The 21,055-nt window shown below is 33.5% G+C and overlaps 1 protein-coding gene across 6 annotated transcripts in view; it reads left to right on the top strand.

Moving 5' to 3' along the window:
* The window catches only part of LOC119640662 (putative neural-cadherin 2), a 317,900-nt gene that overhangs the window by 193,267 nt on the left and 103,578 nt on the right, over nucleotides 1–21,055 (top strand). For 2 of the 6 annotated variants that reach the window (XM_038038860.1, XM_038038859.1), the window contains exon 1: nucleotides 18,592–20,092. The exons of 2 other annotated variants lie outside the window; for them this stretch is intronic. The gene's annotated coding sequence lies outside the window, so the exon portion shown is untranslated. Of the gene's footprint in view, nucleotides 1–18,591; nucleotides 20,093–21,055 lie in introns of those variants that run through there. 2 more of the 6 variants (XM_038038856.1, XM_038038855.1) reach the window with 1 other exon arrangement.

Below are 21,055 nucleotides of genomic sequence, written 5' to 3'. Positions count from 1 at the left end.
CCAAATTATGTACTCGCAAAATATTGGTTATCTATGAGCCAAGAGAGTTTTAACCTTTGCCCGCAGAGGTTTCATCAAATCAAACATTAATGTTAACACAAAAATTAAAGATGAAAAAAAAACACTTTTGACTTTGCACACAATTCCGTAATCAATGGCCTAAAAAATTTTCCGTGTATTCAATAAAACTACGCATAAATCTTCAGTTAATCCATTGGCTTTCGGCTGGAAATAAATTTAGTGGCATTTTATATCAGTTTGTACATATCCTTAAAGTTTCCACAGAAAGATAAGCGTTAATATAGCGTAATGTGTGAACATATACTACCACTAGGATATCATTAGATTTATATCATGATATCTATATCGATTTTCGACATTACTTTGTTTTTCTTTTTTCCATCAGATATCAATATTTACGCATTTAAAATTCAGTGGCAGCGTGGTTTTGATACAAACTAATCAAACTCTCTTTTCGTTACAAACCAAAAGCTTATTTTCTGTGTAGAAAATCTGCAGAAGGAAGCAGAAGGAAGATTTTACACGCAGAGTTAATTAAGGCTTTAAATAAATATGGGCTAAAAATTTGAACATCATAGGCAAACGGAGATGTTTGAAATTTTTCAAATTTCTTATTATTTTTGAAGTGTTCATAGCCTAGATAGAGACCAAGTCGCATTTGTTTTTTAGATATAATCTGAGGGAGAAGGAATAACAAATTCAACTTGCAACGGTGCTTCCTAGCCAGGGTACAACTTAGGGCTACGGAAACCTTTAATTTCTATGAATATTCGGAAATGTAAAAAGGGCTTCAAGTTTCACGTTTCTTTAACAACGTATTAGTTTTCCGAAATATTGGTTTACAACTGGATGGATTATGCGAAACGACTGAAAAATGAAATGTTACCGAAGATTTTAGTAAGCGGGTAAAGCACTTCTTTACAAAATGTCAACTTAAACGACCTATGAACAGATGTCAGGACAGCATTAATTTCACGTTGACTTACACATGGAGCCTTCAACAAACAATTTTGGCGAAACCGGAAATCTGTTTACGCAGGGTAAGTGAGAAGTTCGTGTGTAAAGATCTTCTTGATCCAGAAGTTGATAATAAGTGCCTTTCCCTCTTCAGAACTACATTAATCGATTTTATTTTCAGCATGTCAATATATATACACGATTCCGTCTTTAGTTGAGAACATGGAACCCATAGTCTCTTTGAATACCATTTGGTCATTCAAGAAGTCGCCATTCGAAAGCTAAACTATGAACCAAAGCAAGGGGGACAGATGTAGGCTGAGTATAAATACTAGAATGAGAATATGACTATAGGGGCCAGTCTATGGTTCTCAGCTCATAATGAAAATCTCTGGGCTAAGACAATAACAGTTCGCGATTCGTAAAGAGGAACGAAAATTCTGAACACCAGAGTAACTAAATTGTCTCTAAAACGCCTTTTTTACAAAATACTTGCGATTTATATTAACGCGGGGCACAAGGAGACACGGAAGATTTTCTTCTTTGCTTGTTTTCCTTTGTTTTGTAGTAGCTATACGTATTGAGATGACTTGTATCGATTCGCTTAGCGAGGAAAAAGTTGTCCTTATCTATGGCAGGACAGCAGTGGGAACCTCTAAATGAATGCTATTGCCTCACCGGGGCTGGGAGGCGGTGATTAGTGCCTTTAAAGAATATACTTCTCTCATGTTTTTTTCGTTTCTTTTTCCTTTACCATTCAAATAAATTTAATATATAAATCATGTTTTTTCCAATTTTACATAAGTAATAACATTTACATAATCGAAAAATTATTGTTATTGAAGTGAAGCAAAAAAAAAAGGCGAAAGAGCAAAGAAATTATATGTTAGATTATTGTCTGCATAATATCAGGCCGCAGAAATTATATTCAATGCACACATATGCGAAATACTAAGCTTAGCTTAGTGTTAGGAGTAAACTTAATGTACTTTTCCGCGGACAATTTAATAAATAAATGCAAACCGTTGGTTGCGTTGCCTCGTTATCCTTTCCGTTCGTTGCATATTCCGCATTCGGAACAATTGCAAAATCAAAATTATGCTTTAAATTTTGGCAATGAATTTAAGAATGAATAGCTAGCTAGCTATCAAGTTGAGTTTCATGGATGATTTGGAAACCTATTAGTCTCTCTACTACCAATAGATAATTCATGTACAGTTTTACTGATAAAACCGAACAAATGAATGTGCTGCCATGTATTGCGTAGTAAGGCTTAATATCGCTTATTTGTTAAAGTAAATTTGCCATAAAACAATAATATCCGTATACACACAGTATCCCATATCTAGTCGTTCATGGAATGAATCGCTGTTTATGCGTTACGAACGCTGCTTGCATGATAATGCATGGTGTGCTCTAATCTGCACTTGATTTGTAAAATTTTGCGAAAAATTTGCTTTGTTACACCATATGTTTGATTTAATACATTGCTGGGCAGTGTTAGCAAAATTTCTAGATATTTTTACATTGAATTTAATTTTGTTTCTTTTTGTTGTTGCCTGAATTAATGCAACACGAACGAGCTTAAAAATCGAATTAAAACTGGCCAACTGCAATAATATAGAGCGTGATGTATCCAAAATGATTATGGAATTTGATTTACCACAAGAGCTGAGGAAAGATTTTTAAAGTAATTTTCCTCTTCAACTCAATACATTGCCTTTAATATTTAAAAAAAATAAATAAAAAAATCCATTCATTTAAAAACTTCTATGAACTCTTTTCTACTGTTTGCTGAGTGGCAAGTTTATGCGAGAGACGCAGGGACACAACACAGAAAACTGTAATTTATTCCTCTAAGGCAATATATGACATTTATATACCATGTATTCTCTTCTTTGCAACATGTTTATATTTATAAAATATTAAAAAAATATTTAAAATTCACTTTCAAAACCATTCATGTTCACAGAACAAGCGAGCACAGAAACCTAAACTATATTATTCAGTTCTCTACTCTGGCATAAATAAAGGACTAACATCAGGAGAAACATTCTAATGATATGAAAATATAAATTTTCCCATAAGCAGACCGGAGTGAGGGATAAACACGAGCATACAATTAAAATTGTTGTTCAAATTAGCCGAATGCCAACTAAAACTTCAATACTCATAGACTCATGGAATGTGCACAGAAACGTAATACTTTACTAAGTATGTACATTTATTATTTTATATAGGTTTTGTGCCAGATTTTTGAGATGAGCGTAGAAAATGTGAAAAAGAAGTGAATTTTAAAAATGTGTGTTCTTCAAAATAATTTTCAATGCGGATAGATAAACAATTCCTGCCTACAGTGTTCTAAAAACACAAACTGAAACATTTGTAAAAATAAATTGTTGAAAATACGCAAGTTTTTTTTGGGTGCTTGATGCGAGCAAACATTTGTTTGTACCTTTCAGTTTTACGAGTTTATTTTTTAATTGTTTCGTTGCAACTTACTTCCACGAATGGTACTTAACAACTGCTACGTTGGTACCGCTGCATAACTAGGCGAACCAATTGCTTGCAACTAACTTAATGCTATAGAAGATACCAGTGTGTAAAACTGCTGCTTCGCATGTGGAAATGTAGCTACGCGCTCCCATAAGCAAAGCATTAGTGCCATGAAAAAAGCGTTTGCATCCATCTACCATGGATTAAAATTCCTATGTAGGAATATAAATGCTTATAATGCTTGTTGGTGGCATTGTGGCTAAGTGCTGTCGTAGTTCTAGAGTTAGCGCATCAGGAATCGGTTTTCGATTTATTTGCTAGCGACGGAGTTTATTTTTCACACATCTCTTAAACATTTGCTTGGCTATCATTAACTCTCCTAAGCTGTTAGTTTCAGTTCGCCAATGCTCGTTGACCTTGTATGTATAAAGTGAAGGTGTTATAGCTAAATCCCTTCCTAGTTATGTATATACAATACATTTTCTATACTTGTTATGATTTTGCCCGCACTTTTATTGTCATCTTTACTCGTATGATTTCCCGTCATTTGTTGTGAACGTCACTTCTGTACAAACATTGCTGTACAGCCACCTCGAACCCTACGTGCATAGGCTTCTGGTGTTGAAGACTATTTTGAATTGGGTAAGTTTTTCGAGACATACTTTGCTATTAAAACGACGAAAGAGAGAATAAAAGACGAATGCCAAAGCTGCTAAATTTGTTAATTTTATTTTGCAAGCGAAATAAATGAAAATATTTATTGCTTAAACGACCGAAGGTTATGATGATTGAAAAACGAATGATACATGTGAGTGGGAGTTAAAAGAAACAACTAAAACATGCTCATGTATGTATGTGAGCGAGGTAGAGACAAGTTACAACTAACTTGAAATTAGCTTCTCACAAGTTGAAAAAAGTTAATATTAACTTTGTACTTACATGAGCAAACAAACCCGATAATGCTGCGAACAGAGAGACAATATTTTCTGGAAAATTTTTTGCTGCTTGATTCATTCAAGCGGGAATACAATTCGCTTCTAGCGGCTTTACTAAGTACGAATACGAGCTTGTGTCCTTACCCAAAGAGACAATCACGTTGAGGATCGTCTCACAACAGATGGATCCCCGTCAACTAAGAATTTTGAAAGTCTTTCATTTATTTCCTTCCAATTCAGTTTTCATCTTTAATACTTCACCTAAATTGGGGACAAATTCTTGCGTGTATAGGTGGTGGCTACATTAAATTATTTAGCACAAGAGAAAATTATATTGTTACAAAAGGAAAATGAGTGAAAAGTGAGAGAAGACCAAAAACGTGTTTGCGTACCGCCACAAAGCTAGCGCTTCATAAGAATCGGAGAGCTGGTGAATACTAAGAGTATGCTAGCCAGTCACTTTTAATCCAACACCGTACCAGTTAGCTACAGTACATGACTAAATTGCTTTCCCGTATTTCTAAAATAAGTCAAAAGTTTTCAAAATTTCGTAGTAAACATGTTTTATTTAAAATAATGGAATATTGTAGCGAGACAAGAAGTTATCACATATCTGAATACCTTATATATGGACACCCCCCATCCGACGAGCCAGGCCGGAAAAATGGTAAAAATTAAACAACAACATCCGTGCATAGCTTGAATTCCTGAAACGTTACATATATAATAATACATATTTGGTAATACCGGAACTGGATAGTTTGATCTAGATTGAGCAAGTTTGATGAACCGAAAGGCCTTAGATGGACCGACAGAACGATTGAAGTTAATTTTATTTAACACGCCAGTGAATCTATAAATGAAGTGAAGCTACTCTTCTTCAGTGGAGGTAAAGCTACCTTCAAAAATTTTTCCAAATGATATGACGATATTCGACAAACTAATTTTGTTTCATATAGACAATCAATACTGTGACCATTATTATGAGGAAGCTAAGCTTGAAAAATGTCGCAAAAATCTTTAATAAGTTAGTGTCACGGAACGTCTAGTTTACGTGGCTCGTTGAATATTATCTTTTCTCTGAATAAGAGGTCATGGAGCGTGACATTACTGGAATAAATTAATTAAATACTACCACTATATACAGTGTACATATATAAGCAAGGGTTTCTATTAAAAAAAAAAAAACATGGAGCACACGTTTACAATAATGAAACAATGCATGAAGCGACAGAAAATTGTGAAAATTTATGGTTATTGTAACATCACCATATATAACTCGGTAAAAGTTTAAATGAAAGTGTACATGGACCGAAAACATTTTTCTCACCTGCAGGCATCTTAAGGCGCAGTTTGTTGTTTGCTCACTTTTATAAAACTTCCCTGTACCTTATAAATATATTATATTTACATTCTATGAAAAAGTTACCGGGAATCAAGAAGAAGAAACTTATTCACCAACATTTCTACGAGCCGCTTACAAATGAGTTTCGTTTAAAGCCATTATATAATTTGGATCGGATATTGAAGATCCACAGCAGCGGTTGCCTTGAGCTACTGCTTCAAATTGTCGCTTTTCAAAAAGTGAGAGATTAATTTTTCGGGAAAGGGATAAACCCCGGAAGAACTACCTGCGGTGGGGATGGTGATATCTGTAGAGTTGTTAACAGTAAAAGAATATACCTTTTTGTGAAAAAATGAGTTAATTCTAATGGCGAACTGTGACGCTAGCCGAAAGCTAGCAAAGGATTCGTAAGATATTTCGTTGCCCTAAGTTATTATGTTTAGAATTAAATGAGGAAGAAATTCAATTATTTCATAATGTTTCGAAAAGTCCTTAACTGGTATATCTTTCCGTCATGTCAAGGTATTCCTTGGAGAACACATGTCCTTAGTACACGTCAAAAGAAAACTTTGGGTCCAACTAACACAAACCATATTATAAGACTCGATACCCGTATAGGTTTCCTTAACAATTCTATCAATTCATCGATTGCGAATAATTGAGATATGTTACTAAAACAGAATTAGGTAAAATTTTTGATAGAGTAGACCTCGTTCGTCTGAACTGATAACAACTGACAAAAAAAGAACGCAGGTTATTTCGAATTTTCCCTTTCTCCACAAAAAGTTTGGTTTGTTTTGTGAAATTACATTTTTTCATATGTTACCTTAACTCATTTTTCCTTTGAAAGCGTACATAAGTGCGTGATCTAGTTGAAGCGAAAGTTTTTTATTTATTTATTTGTTTTCTTTTTTTTTTTTATTACTTTATTACACATCAACTGTAATGCAACAACTTTTGACTTTTGTTTGTATTTTAGTTTTAAAACAACACATAAATTAATCTATTGGCACACACGTGCACACAAATGTGCACATAGCCACACGTACTGTGAATGCATGCAAAAAATGTTGATGGAAAAAATTGTTTGTTTTTTTTGTAATGATGATGTGCAGAGATAATGCATAAGTTTTTTAATTCATGTAGATAGGATTGCTGGGTAATGATCGACCAAGCAACGCTGTATCGCAATGCAAAAAATGACTTTTAATTTTCATGAACAAATCTATGCGAAAAATTTCTCATAATTTACTTATCACTTGAATTGTAATTCTTTTCTATAGGAATGGGAGGGACATTATTCAAGCTTAGAAATCGTCTCCACTCCGCGCTTGTAGGTTGTTGCAGCAATTGCTTCAAAGTAATTAAACAAAACTTTTCGACTTTGTTGCTTAAATATATGTGTGAATTCAAGTGGATTTGCAGGAATTATGTGAAAAAAGAATTTCTCTTTTTTCCCTATTTTTTTCTTTTTTTTTGCTTATTTTAATGTTTCCCATGGTTTTGTCTTTTTTTCAACTTTTCTACTTTGAAAAAATAAAAAATGTTTTACCACATAATTATTGCATGTAAATGAATTTTATTTTCATTTTTATTTTTAATATCTTTTTTATTTTTCCAACTCTTTATGAAGAGTTATTTTACTAAATCTCGCTGCTAACAATTTTAATTTTTAAAAATTTGTCTGTAGAGATTTTTATCCTAAATTATTTGTTGGCAAATCGACGAAAGAAAGAAGTTCAGTAGTTTTTTTTTTAAGCTAAACAAAATTTGGAAAATCCTGCTTATGGACACAAAAACAGAAAACTTTTTCTTCCAATTTTAAGCTGTTACCTTACCACAAATACTAATAATTCTTTAGCGAAAAGCATAAAAAAAAAAATTCAATTTCTCGAGAATAACACAAACAATAACTTGGCCTTACGTATCGTATCATCCAAAAGGTATACTGTCAATGAAAAAAATCCATTACTTTCCACCTGACCATCGTTCAAAACGAAAAAGTATAAGAATGCAAGACAAACAATCCACGAAAGCCAAATTGATTTACTTGACCTCAAGCAGTAGAAAAAATGCTCTCACATCATAGCGAAAAAAGAAAAACATATAACAAAACAACTTAAAAAACTTATTGCGGCAACGTTGACTAGGTTTTCGTAAGTTGTTTATACAATAAGACCAAGTCAAACAAACTATACGCTGGCGAAATATTGCTATAGAAAAAAAAGCAGCATCGCTCAAAAAGGAATGCAAGAAAATATTTTTAAAAAAGAGTCGACGAATTTTGTTGAAAATACCTAACATGTAACAGTCATCATATTTCACATACCTATGCACAAGGCACCCACTGCAACATAAAAGTGTTATAAATTTTTGAAGATTTGCGGTAAAACTTTTGAAAAACAAAAAAACATTTTTACCGAACACACAATTGCCGCATAGAGGTCAACATATGTAGGCATGTTTGAAGGCATTTTCGTGTTCTACATGTCGTATACGTAAATATTTGTTGGTTTAAAAATCAAGTTTGAATGATTTGTTACTGAAACCTAAAAGCACTAGAGAAGAAGTTTTAATTACATAAACGCCACAATGGCCCGTTTTCAATCCAGTTGTGCTAGGAGAGGACGAATGGCGCCAAAAGATTCCAACAATTCTACTTCATTATGTGGCTGAGAAGAATGTCTAATATCTAGGCCGTTCTAAATTATATTGTCGTGGTTTTACGCTTATTTCAGCTTATGCTCTTCAGCTATGCCCTCGCTTTTCGTAACCAACCATTTATACATGACTAAGTTCACCTATATGCGAAATTTTTGTAAATAAATTAACAATATTTGTTATATGTGACTCACTATCCACTATCTATTGTTAGAAATTAAATTGTTTTGAAATTGTTCAAATTTTTTTTACAAAAATCCCGTCTTTTCCTATTTAACGGTACACACTTTCTTCCCACAATCACTTACCTTTTTTAATTTTTCTTTATCCATTAACAGATGCAGTTTTAGCTAAGCTTGAACGTGATCAGATTGGTTATTATAGCGTTGTAATATAATTGACTTAAACGAATAAAAACATGTCCGCAGGCTTTATTGTATGTTATCTACCACCGGGGGATGGATGCATGTTCACTTTCCTGACGCGTTTGCAGGACCCGAGAAGAAACTTCAGAGATAACTTAAAGCATTCTTCTTCTTCTGTGCGTCCTTTTGTCTGTTTGCATAAAATCTGTTTCAAGCATTCTATCGACTTTTAAATTGGGCAGAAACGTAGGAAGTTCTTGCACGCAGTTGCTATTCAGAACGAGCAAAATCGGTCAAAGAACTTGCCCACTTATATGGCTTACAGTAACAGAGCCAAAAAATCGAGTTCTTCGCTCATTACTTATGTGATGCAACAGATATAACAATATAAATTTCCGGACATATTCCATGGACTATTCCGCCGTAGATATTTGTCACGCCTGTTCAATATTAAGGGTAATGAACTATTATTTTTTCAAGAAAAAGCGGTTGGGTGTAAAAGATTCAGCTCCAGACGAATATAGCTTTCTTGCTTGTTACTTAGAGGCACTATATTCCAGGTTAACAAACGTCGGATGCAGTAATCAGTGTTTACTTAGAAAACCGCTTATTTCGAAAATGTGATAAAAAGTTTTTCATCCGAAAGAAAAAAGTTCATCGAGTCAATAATGCATAGAATAATGAAAGATGCAGAAAATATAGTATATATTGCAGAGAGCTGCTGATCTTACTTAATAATACTATTTGGCTAAGAATAAGAAGAAATGTAAGGGAGAGAAATCGAGATTGGTTTAAAAGTGTTGCATTTAATCAACATTCTTTTCTATGTGTGGTGCACGTTTCATTAAACTATTCTTCAAAATCCCCAGCAATTCCCTAGGAAAAGCGTACATTTGTCATCCGATGCGAACCGTGTATACGATGAAAGATTAAAAAGCTATAGGGCAGGGAGGAATTGATTGTCAATTTCCTTACTAGAGATGGCATTTTTAAGCACTTTATGGCCTTGACGAGAAGTGCTTAAAACCGTTGTTGCGGAAATTTCAAAGTCAATAATCGACAGCAATAGCAGCACAGTTGAATATATCCCAATCAAGAGAGAATTTGGGGAAAGTTAATAAGTAAATAAAATTTTAATAAACGGACGCTGTCGATGACTCCACTAAATATATGCCGAATTTAATATGCTTATTATAAAAATGTTCGAATAGATTTGCATTTCGTTACAGGCAACTCGAAACTTTATGTTGCAATGGTGTACGCTCGGCAACTAAATGTTCACGTGCTTCCCTTGAAGCTTAGCCAAAAAGGAATAATGCTTAAAATAATATATATACAAATAAATATTCCATTTACCGTTGACTGGTCTGGACCTAGAAAAACAAAAGCATCTATCAGAAGCAGGCATTAAAACCAAGCATAATACTGCAGTAACACTCAGGCACTGAAAGACAAATTGTTATTATATCCCTTCCATACACAAATCGTAAACAGCTGAAAGCCTCTTTGCACAACAGGCAAAAACTATATTTATAAACGCAAACTGACAACAGTACATATTAGGTATAAAACAATTACCAAAAAAAAAAAAAAAAAAAAAAAAAAACGTCGACTAAATGCTAAAACATTTAAAACCTAACACACATCAAAGACACTCGTGCTGCTCCATGTTATTTTTATAAGGACGAATGGACGCACGTTGCAGCAGAACAACCTTAAGTTAGAAGTGTCGGATGGCTTACTCGGCCTCCTCCCAGAAAGCGTATAAATCACCGGGAAAACAAGCGTATTTTAAACATGAGTAAAAAGCTGAACATATAATTCTTCCTTCCTCTCGGAGGACTAACTTCCATTAAAAATATTCACTTGGTAACTTAGTAATTTTGTCAGGCAATATTGTGGTAACACCCAGCCAGCCAGCCAGCCAGCCAGCCAGCCAGTATAGTATTCTACATGGGTTAAATCTTTCGAATAAAAAAAGAAAAAAAAAAAAGATGAAGCAAAATTTACATTTTATTATAAATTTTGAATTCTCAGTGATTAGGAGTTTGCAATTAAGTGCATTTATTATCTATCTCAGCTATCAACAATTTCTCCAATACATTAAATGTAATTTATTTCGTTTTAAAGTGACTATATTTCAACTTGTATTATTTTGATTTGAATTGAAAAACATCGGAAGAAAGAAAAATTGGCTGTGATTCCTGTTGATGACCTACTTACCAGTTGAGGAACAGGAAAGCTGTACAACATATGTGAAAAAGAAGGAAAACATTTGTTAAAAATAAAATATTATTTTATAACATTTGAAAAGAAAAACGAAATAAACAAAAAGGAAAATTTGTCTTGTTTATCAAGCTCATGGTTAAGGCGCCACAGTCACCTGTAGTTGAAGTGCGCAGTTTAGTTTTTGTTGTTATATGCTCTTGCAAAAAATATTCCACTTCCTTTGATATGAGATAATTCTACGAAAGTCGCTGCATTAACTGTAAACTGATGTTGCTTTCTGTTCGTTTTTTTTATTTTGTGTTTTTAAATAAAATTTTTCAACCTTACATAAGGAAATAAGATTTCTTATGTTTCATTCTTATGGATTTAAAATAAATTTTATTTCATTCGCTCTGACTCAAGTGATTTGAAAACTTATTGTTATAGACATTACGATTTTTTAGACAAAGGCAAAATACAGTAATAGATAAAGGTAAGGTATGCATAACTAGTGAGAACATTATAGCCGGGGAAGGCCAAGCATTGAATACCCTACAGAACTTCGCCTAATACGGTTCTTCATGTCGCCTATATAACTTTTCATGTAAAGCTTTAGAAAATGTCAACTAACGGGCTCCAAATCGAGGAAAATTAATTTCTTGATCATATTAATTCTATTGATTCGCCAACCTTCGTCATAAAGTACGATATTAAAAATAAGACTTTGTTGCCAAGTAAGAGATTATGTGCGGCGTGTTCCAAAAAAAAAAGTATATATCTTTATGGTCCCCTTAAAGCTTATGTCAAATTGTTCCAACGAACTTATTTTCCTTAGAAAATTTTAACCTTCTCACTGTATGGAAGCTTGCTTTTCGTTAGAATCCTTATATGGTGTCAGACCCACAAACATGCACATATGCAACCTAAATTTTGCACAATTCATTTTTATATCAAACTACGACCATACACCAGCTTGCATCGTAGAATATTAAAAGTTATACTTTTTTATCACATCAGTGCTTTTCATACGACTTAAGCTTTTCCCCTTAACTTAATGAATCGAAATTTTGAAAATATATATTTTCCAAGAAGACGTTGTACGGACCGAAGCCGTAAATATGGTCCGATCCAATCTGTTTGCAATAGAGTTCTCAATCATTGCGAACTTTGGTTGAAAACACACATACGTGGAAAGACGTCAAGTGGAGAAGCAGACAAGTTTGATTTGATTCACAATATGATTTTAATTCAGAATATGATTCCGAATCGATCAATCTGCTAAAAGGTGCGTGTATTTTAAGTTCTTCTGAGCTGTACAGCAATCATGTAGGAATTAATTAATTTATTAAAATATATCTCTAATTTTCATATCTGATACAAATGTGCATACATTTGTCGAGGTTTCGAGAAAACTTTTTTTTCAAAAATTTGTAAGAAAAAAATGCAGCAAAGCCGCAAAAGCTCGCACAAACGAGTGCTTTTATTTATAATACGGCAATAGCCGGTCTTACTGACACATTTGCATAAAACAAAATTAATAAAAATTTCTTCAAAAGTTGATCGCTGTCTAAAAAAAAAAGAAGTATATATTTGTAATATGTTTATATTCAATCAGTATGTAGGAAAAAGTTTTATTTCCTGAGAAAAGAAGTCGAAACCAGCTCAAAAAGTTGTTTAAAGTAAGGCAATTGAAGATATCTTAATCCTCTGCTGGGGAAGGCTACTATAAGATATAGCCGAAGTATGAAGTCAGCAGAGTTTTAATAGAAACGAGATTCAAGTCTTGAGAAGAGTAAAAACGTTTGCTTTACTTTTAATCTTCCTTGCCTGCTTTACACAACTACGTTGCGGATCCAGCGCTGGAAAGCAGCCAATGGGAACATCTAAAGCCGTACATTCTCTTAAATCGATATGGCAATGCCTTTTATTGTCAGAGGCGCAGAACGTGCTAATTTACCTATAAAATGGCCACTATATTAAAGAGACTATACGAGCTACGTAAAAGGTTCTATATCAGATGAAATTTCTTAGATCATATTGAACAAACGATCCGAACAAATTTTTTCAATATCCAACAAATCATTCGAGTAGCTTGAGAAAGGCCCTGAAGTTGATAATTTTTTCTGGTAGGAAAGGACAAGTAATAGGATCATAGGACAATAATCGAGTAGACTACCAATCATACATCTAAGTATTTGTTTATTTATTTATTGTCCATACATTTTTATAAACATATTTAGCAACTGTGGCTTCAAGTGCTCTCGGAGAACTTAGATCATATCCTCGTCTGTATTGAAAACTCTACCGTACTTAAGATTTGAACCCGCACACATTGAGTTGTTAGTCGGTATTTAAAGAAAAAATAACTGTTTGACCTTACGAGCGTCGGAGGGACGCGTTGTGACTGATCCAAACTTGAATTAAACAAAAAGGAAAAAAAATCATATAATTTACATGCCCACAGCTGGTGACATGTTTTGGGGATTATAAAAAAAAATAGGTTTGTGCCATTGGAAAAATATTATTTGAATGAAAAATCGAATTTTGTACCAAAAAAAGCATTTTTTGATTACAATGTGTGTCGTGCGCTTAACCTATGGAAAATTGCTTACCACTTTCACTATAGAATGTCAGTTTAAAGATATTGTAATAAAGTCGAGTGAAAGGAACGAAAATTGCAGCTTAGTACATATATACATGATGCTTGAAATATTAAAAAGTAATTTTAAACATTCAAATGGTCGTGTATTGCTATACTATTGCATAACTATATTGCCTATCATATTTAATATCATTTCTTAATAAAAGGCTTTCACAGATACGATTGCCGTCAGAAGATCAGAAGTAGTTTAAGAATTTAAAAATTCCACATTCACTCCAGCAACTTAATTATGGGACTTACATTAGACGGCAAGGCGAGCACCGTCGAATGTGTACAGACCGCCAGAGTAAATTTAGAAGATAAGACGATGCTTTGCTTCACTTTTCTTGTTTCGTTAAAAAATTGAGGCATTTTTGAATCACCTCTTGTTACCGTATTCTTCTATAGGTTAATGTACTCTAATCCCAGAAGGAGATCTTTCTACAAGGATTAAATTTAATATGTGCCTAACGATAAATTTTCATATTTCTTACTAAAGTCACTTAATTTTTCTACTTTCATTACGTATGTCATTAATTTCGTAAGCCACAAGCAATAATTTTCATTACATATGCCTCTTTAACCTCTTACCGCTCGAAATGGTTTACATGTTGGCGGCAATTAAAAGGTTTTGGGAATAACTTTCTCTTGTGCTTTTATGTTCTTTCGCGTCCAACACCGTTCACCGGCAAACATACAAACATCAATACTTTTTGCCGTATTTTCTATAGCGCCTAATCAGCGTAAGATTCGCGGCAGGTTTTTGCTCTATCTGTCTCTCAGTTCAACTGAGGCATGTGCGCGTGATATTTTTTATGTTGTTCCGATATGCTTCCATAGTGGCACACAATTTTCGTATGTTCTCCGTTAATATCATAAGACAGATGATATGTTTTCCATTTTTACTTGCATTTCTACGAACCAAGGGCCCAACAAACTTATTTTGCCGAAAGAAAACGCAGATTTATTTTCTAAGATCAGAAGCGGACTACAAATGCCACTTTTATGAGCGTAAGGACATAAATTTATAATGCAAACTTCGTCTCCTTAGTGTTTCCTACATTTGCTTAGTGCTTCTAAGGAGCAATTTTATAACCGAAAATCAATTTAATTTATTTTAGTAAATTCTATTATTTTCTTTTCTATTTACGGGTGAGTGCTTTTCTGATTTGAATAAACACCTTCATCAACTTTCTGTATGTAAGTCCTGTTATACATATATTTTTTTTAATCTATTCTAAAGCTAAGACTAAGAGTTCTAGTATTAAAAGCTAAATACACGTATAGAAAAAAATTAATTTTTTCTATTGTAACAATTTTTTAATTTTAATGACCGAGATCGACTCAAGTGTTTTAAACTCGTAAGAGTTTACACTTTGGTAACGTGCTATAGTATGATCCATGGATGCTGTGTTAATTAAAAAACACAAACCGAAAATATTTCAAAAGACTGTCAGTGGCATTCATAAGCGTTTTTACGAACATGGCTCATACATATATGTAGATATGTACATTTATGATGTCTTCTTTTTTTGCATGTTTTCGCTGTTTTTGATTCACTACATTTTAATAAAAAAATGAATGAATGAAATGCACACAAACGAGTCAAAATCTAAATTACACTTGACCCCCTCTAGAAATGGTGCATGCATTTCTAACAGCACGTACGCATATGGGAGGAAACAGACGAAAAAGAGAGCAGATAAAAGTGCTGTTAAGAAAAGAAGTGCTATTGACACTTACCTTGAAATATCAATATCTCAACCATTTAAAAAAAAGGAGCAAAACTAAAAGAAACGATTTTCTCAGAAAAAAAAATTTATTCAAATGGAAACATTTACTATTACGCAACAAATAAAAGCATAATAGTCGAGACATGTGAGCTCCGGGCCCTTTAATAGCCTGTACCATCTCGTTAAATGCAATTTTCTACTCTTTTCGCTTACTTTGTTTTTCTTTCGTTTATATTAATATTGTTCAAATTAAAAAAATCAAGTTTTCAGTTTTTATCAAAGTTGGTTTTACCCTCCACTTATATGATTATGAAATATAAAGTACAAAAAGTTGAACATTGGTGCGATGCAAAGACTTGCTTTTTATTAGAATTGTTATGTGGTATGAGCTCAAAGAAAGGCTCCCGCGATCCGAATTCGATACAGTTAATTTCGGCTATATGAGAGGAGGGTTCAAAACGTTGGCGCATTCGATGCAAACTTTTCACACTAATTGTTGCTCGGGGACGTCTTTGTATGCCTGATATGTCTGGTCATAAAAGCCGTCCGATCACAAACATTTTAAATATCGCTATAGTTTGAAATAGTTTGAAACTGTGACCTGTAGGCGTAATACAGCAGCCAAAGAGAGAGACCAGTTAAGTAGAGTCCTTCTTGGTGTTGCGTACGCACGCGCGAAATTAATGTATCTTGTTCCGCTGATTGTGTGTAGGTGTGGGGGGCAATAAGTAGACATCATCAGCTTTAACCCTAGATGTACCGACATTTTCTACGTCCTTCAATTTGAATCGCTTCTTTGTGGACTTGCTGCAACCGTAGAAGTGAAGACAACTGGTTGAGAAAGTGACTATTTGAAAATTAGTGTGAACTGCCCTAAGAAACGCCACGATAGAGAAGGGACTGAACAAGCGGACGTAACCATCCTAAAAAAAACACAAATGTAACTGGATCAAATTAACGTACTCGGTAGTTCTAGTGTTAAAGTTCTGTTCTGAGACAAAGTTCTCCTCTGTCGTTAAGAATGCCTTTTAATCTTCACAATTAAATCAGGGAATATATTATTTTAGCTCTTTCGATCTAAGCACAAGAAAAAGCTAAACGTTGACTTGAAGATAGTTGTAAATATCTGGAAGGGTCAACAAAAAAGGTGCGATGAATACAGTAATGAATTTATTGGATACAACGTGCACCTTACATTCGGCTGGGACGCATATAGGTTCCTTGAATATTTAAAATTATGTTCCAATTAGTGACTGCTGCGAAATCCATGTTATCGTGAACAAAAAAGAGAGACTTGGTTTAACTAAGTCTGGCTATAGATAGTGGACAGATATTCGTGGGCAAACACAAACGTGTTACACGAAAGAAAGTTTCGCGTTGACAAAAGATTCAAGCCGGTAATAATACACATGAGGAGAATATCTGCAGTTTAAGCCGGGACATTTCCTTCCTGACGGTGGGCGGCACAAAAAAATGTAAATGTGTAAATAAAAGGGCTTCGCAGCTTTGGAAAAATATTTGTTCAAATGAAGGCAGAGGTTAGTTACGTCTGCACGAAAATATAAAAAAAAAAGTTGCGATGAAAGCTCATTATCCTCACACTTTCTATTTTTCCGGGAGCCGATAGCCTGTGTTGCTAGTGCTCAATGTCTTTTTTTTAGTCTAAGAATTCATTTCATTAGTCTAAAATTAAAATAATAATAATAATAATAATAATATTTTTCTGTATATATATATTTTATATATTTTTTTGATTTTGAATAACGTTGCTTACCCCACTTTTCATGTTAAAAATCGTCTATCGTTTTTCTTTTCAACAAACGACCTTCATAATTGAATTTACATTGCTTTGTTTTCTTACGTTTAAGTCGAGAAAAGGAAAAAATAAGTCTGAACAACAGAATAATGTTGCATTGTTTGAAATGACTAAGAGAATAATTTTTGTATCTCTGTTAATGTTTGCTGTTTGCTCTTAGGTCGCGTAACAGACTAATTGAAAATAAGAGCAAATAATGTTAGCCCTCATCTGAAAAACTCAGAATTGGTTATGAAGAATTATCCCAGTTGATTTAAATAAAAAATATATATATATGACTTGACTGTTATAGAAAAGCAATAATAATTTCAAAAAAAAAACCTAATATTTCTTCATCACAAAGTAAAGAAAGCAAAATTATGAAAAATGAAAGTCGGTCTATAAATTGAGGAGTGGAAACGAAGATAACATCGAGTGTGTTATGAAAAAGAAATTGAATATAAGACAAGCAACAAAATATCCTTTGGCTTGAACTTTTTTGAATTTGTATAAATCGTATTCTCACTGTGGGAGTAAGTAGATAGATGCACAAAAATGAAATTACAAGAAGGAATAAAAACGGACGATGCGGACGATCCGAAAGAGGCGTGGATTAGATTTGTTATATCAGCAAAACGTGTCATCAATTGCATAAAGTATATTGTCAACATATTTTAAAATCACGTATCAGTCTGCCAACTGCATGCATCAGATTTCTTGTAGCAGAAAAGGGAAAACTTACGGCAATCTTTTGGCTGATGGTCGGAGGGATGGCTGATGGTTAATCCGCCTTAGTCCACTTTTAAATATGATTACGATATGAAGAAAAAGAAGAAAAGAAAAATTAGTCCCACTCCATCAATATGTTCACAATTAGCCGAGAATTATACGGCGGCCGATTTAGGGAGTTTGCGAGGTACGCAAAACGCATTGAAACTAAGTTGCACTTCTTTCAGGAATATATTCATACACTTACTTTACAATAAGAAATAGATATGATTGAGACGGCCTCCAATGCATAAGTTTACGCATTACATACATTTGACAGAAATTATAGCTGTCGCAGTAGACATGATAAGACGACATTACAAAATATTTCAAATTAAAGACAATAAATGAATCACTAACCAACGACAGACCATTCTTTTCAAACTGACGTTTAAATACATATGCATCGGGAGACAGCCGTATTACTCTTACTTATATTAGACTTCCATACGAGAAGTTTGATGGTCTGCTCTAAATATTAAATGTTTAATTAGCGATAGAAAACGGCGCTGTTTCCACAAAAAAAAAAAAAAAAAAAAAAAAAAACATTTGTGTTGCTGGTGCTCTTGCTATCGCTATGCAACGAAAATATTTACTTTTTATAAGAGTTAGGCGTGGCAATATTAAAAAATGAATTATTAATGACAGCAATCTATCTGCTATTTAATAATTTAAAAGCCTGTAACGTTACTAATAGGCAGACGGTAATAACAAGTCTACTCATATGGCGTCTACACACTTGCACCTTTCTTTTTCTTTTCTTAAAACCTCAAGAGCCGGCTCCCATACATTTTTGGATCGATATGCGTACCATTTAGCTAAGTATCAAGGTGCCTTTATCACGTTCCTCGTCTAAGCAGACTGTAGTATAAATTTGTCTTTTTGTACGTTGCGTTTTATAAAGACATAATCCTTTAAAGCTTATCCCAATGAGTACAAAGGTATTTATTTGCCTTACATTTAAAAGCATTGGATAGTTTTTTACGAAACTCATCAAAATTGTCAATGGAAACAAACGCGCAGCGTTTGATAACTTAATTTAATTTTAAGTTCTCCTATAAAAATATGAAATTTATCAACGTAAGAGAACATTAGCAATTTTTTATAAGAAAGAATTTCTCTTTCACTGGCACAATAAATTTTACCGGTCTTTTGCTGTTAAGTTAACATAAACGTTGGTTCGCAACAGTGCTAAACTAATATTAACTGTACTCCCCTGACCTACATATCGATAGTTTCACATAAAACTAAGAAAGCACTTTAAGAGAAAAACTGCATTTCTGTTGGCTTTTAGAGGTTCTAACGACGAACGAAAAGAGAGTTTCCTTATGTTAAAATATGAAATCATTGCACGCATAAGGTTACCATAGAAATGTTAGCACATGATGTGTTAAAAAGAAAAGGAAAATAAGAGCAATTGTATAATAGTCAAACAGCATCCAAACAGAAATACTGTCTCCAGCATTCCGAGCAGTATGTTTTGAAACGTACAAGAATACGCGCCGTGTCTGAGCGCAGTTTAACTTTTACTGTTTACGGTTATTATAAAATATGATACCAAAGAGCACAACTGCCTGTAAAATGCTTGCAATTACAATACGAATAAATGCTCAAGATATGGTAGCGGCAATAAAAAAATGTAACAAATAAAACTGCAAAGTAAATGCTAAAAAAGAAAAACAAAAAGCGCTGAATGGAATTAAAGTTGAACATTAATATTAAATCGATACGTTGGTGCTTGTACATACATATGCAAAGGCATGTCTGACTGGATTAATGTAATCAACAAAAAGGAATTTTTTTCACTTGCCGGGAATGATAAGCTAATTAGTGAAGTTTTATGTGCAAAAAAAAAAAAAAATTGATAAATTAAAAATTAAAAAAAAAATTAAATGAGCAAAATGTCATTAATGTACATAATGCATGTTATAAAGTTGATGGATAACAAAATAACAAATAATAAAATCAGAAAACGTTACAAAAAATGGGAAACTGAAAGCGGACTGCGTCATAATGTAATTAATAATTAATGACATGTAACGCAATTAATAATTATGTCGGATCAAACAAATAACTAAAGCTCTTTAAAAAATATGCCGAACAAGCTTAATAAAAAAGAAGTAGAAAACTTTTACTTGCTTCAGGGTGAAGTTTCATCACTTACCGCGTATGTAAACTCGCAACTTATTTTTAATAATTGCTAGTTCGCCTGAATTTGAATGTCTTGACCACCCTGCATTCAATTCGTAAATTTTTAAAAGCATTATTTAAAATTGTTTCCCTTTCCGTTAGGTTCTTAGGATGTTTGTGGGTTAGACAGTAGCTTCGATTAGTTGAGTTAACACAAAATCATATAGAAAATATTCAATTATCAGCTTTCAGGCTTTTGCAGCTAGCAAATGGCAAAAGGGGGTTAAACAGGGGAAACAGAGGGATATAAATATAGAGAACAGCTCGTACCTATCAAATATAGTTTACAGCGAGAGCTCAATCAAGATGCAAATAGTCATTTTTCATTTCTAACGACAAACGGCAAATGACAAAGCGACGGAAATGGAAGACAAACGGATGTAAGTGAAATTCAAGTTGGTCAAGAGTGTGTACATTTCATACAGTTTTATTTATTTTGTTTTCTCTCTTTCTCGTATTTCCAAGCATATGCTCAACCTGACCCTCAACATGTAACCCTTTAAGCAAATATTTCGCCAAAAAAAAATTCGTCAACATATTTCTTATACACACGTACAGCTTTCAACGGTTTGAAGGTTATGCTTTCGTGCAAAGTAAGACGTGCCCGCTGCAGAAATACTTTTTTTTTGAATTTTTTCAGTAAAGGATAATTTCGAGTTCTGTCTAAATTTCTGCCTAAAATTTGAACGCTCTCCCTGCGTCATCTCCTCATCCTGAAATCGTTACAACCCACCAATTGCCGCGCCTACATATAATAGTCGGTTATGTGAAAAAATGGTGTTAAAATTCTTAATTATCTACGTGATATATAACGGAACCAATAAATTTTTTGCAATCATGATTCAATGTCTTAGGGACTCAGCGAACCATATTGCCGGGTAATGCGAATAAGAAAAATCGTTTATTATGTAACTATCACTCCGTAATAAGAGTCAAGCAA

Source organism: Glossina fuscipes, unplaced genomic scaffold (genome assembly GCF_014805625.2).
Source record: "Glossina fuscipes isolate IAEA_lab_2018 unplaced genomic scaffold, Yale_Gfus_2 121, whole genome shotgun sequence".
Classification (NCBI taxonomy): Eukaryota; Metazoa; Arthropoda; class Insecta; order Diptera; family Glossinidae; genus Glossina; species Glossina fuscipes.
Note: the sequence above shows the minus strand (reverse complement) of the source record. Positions and strands in the feature narration are given on the sequence as shown.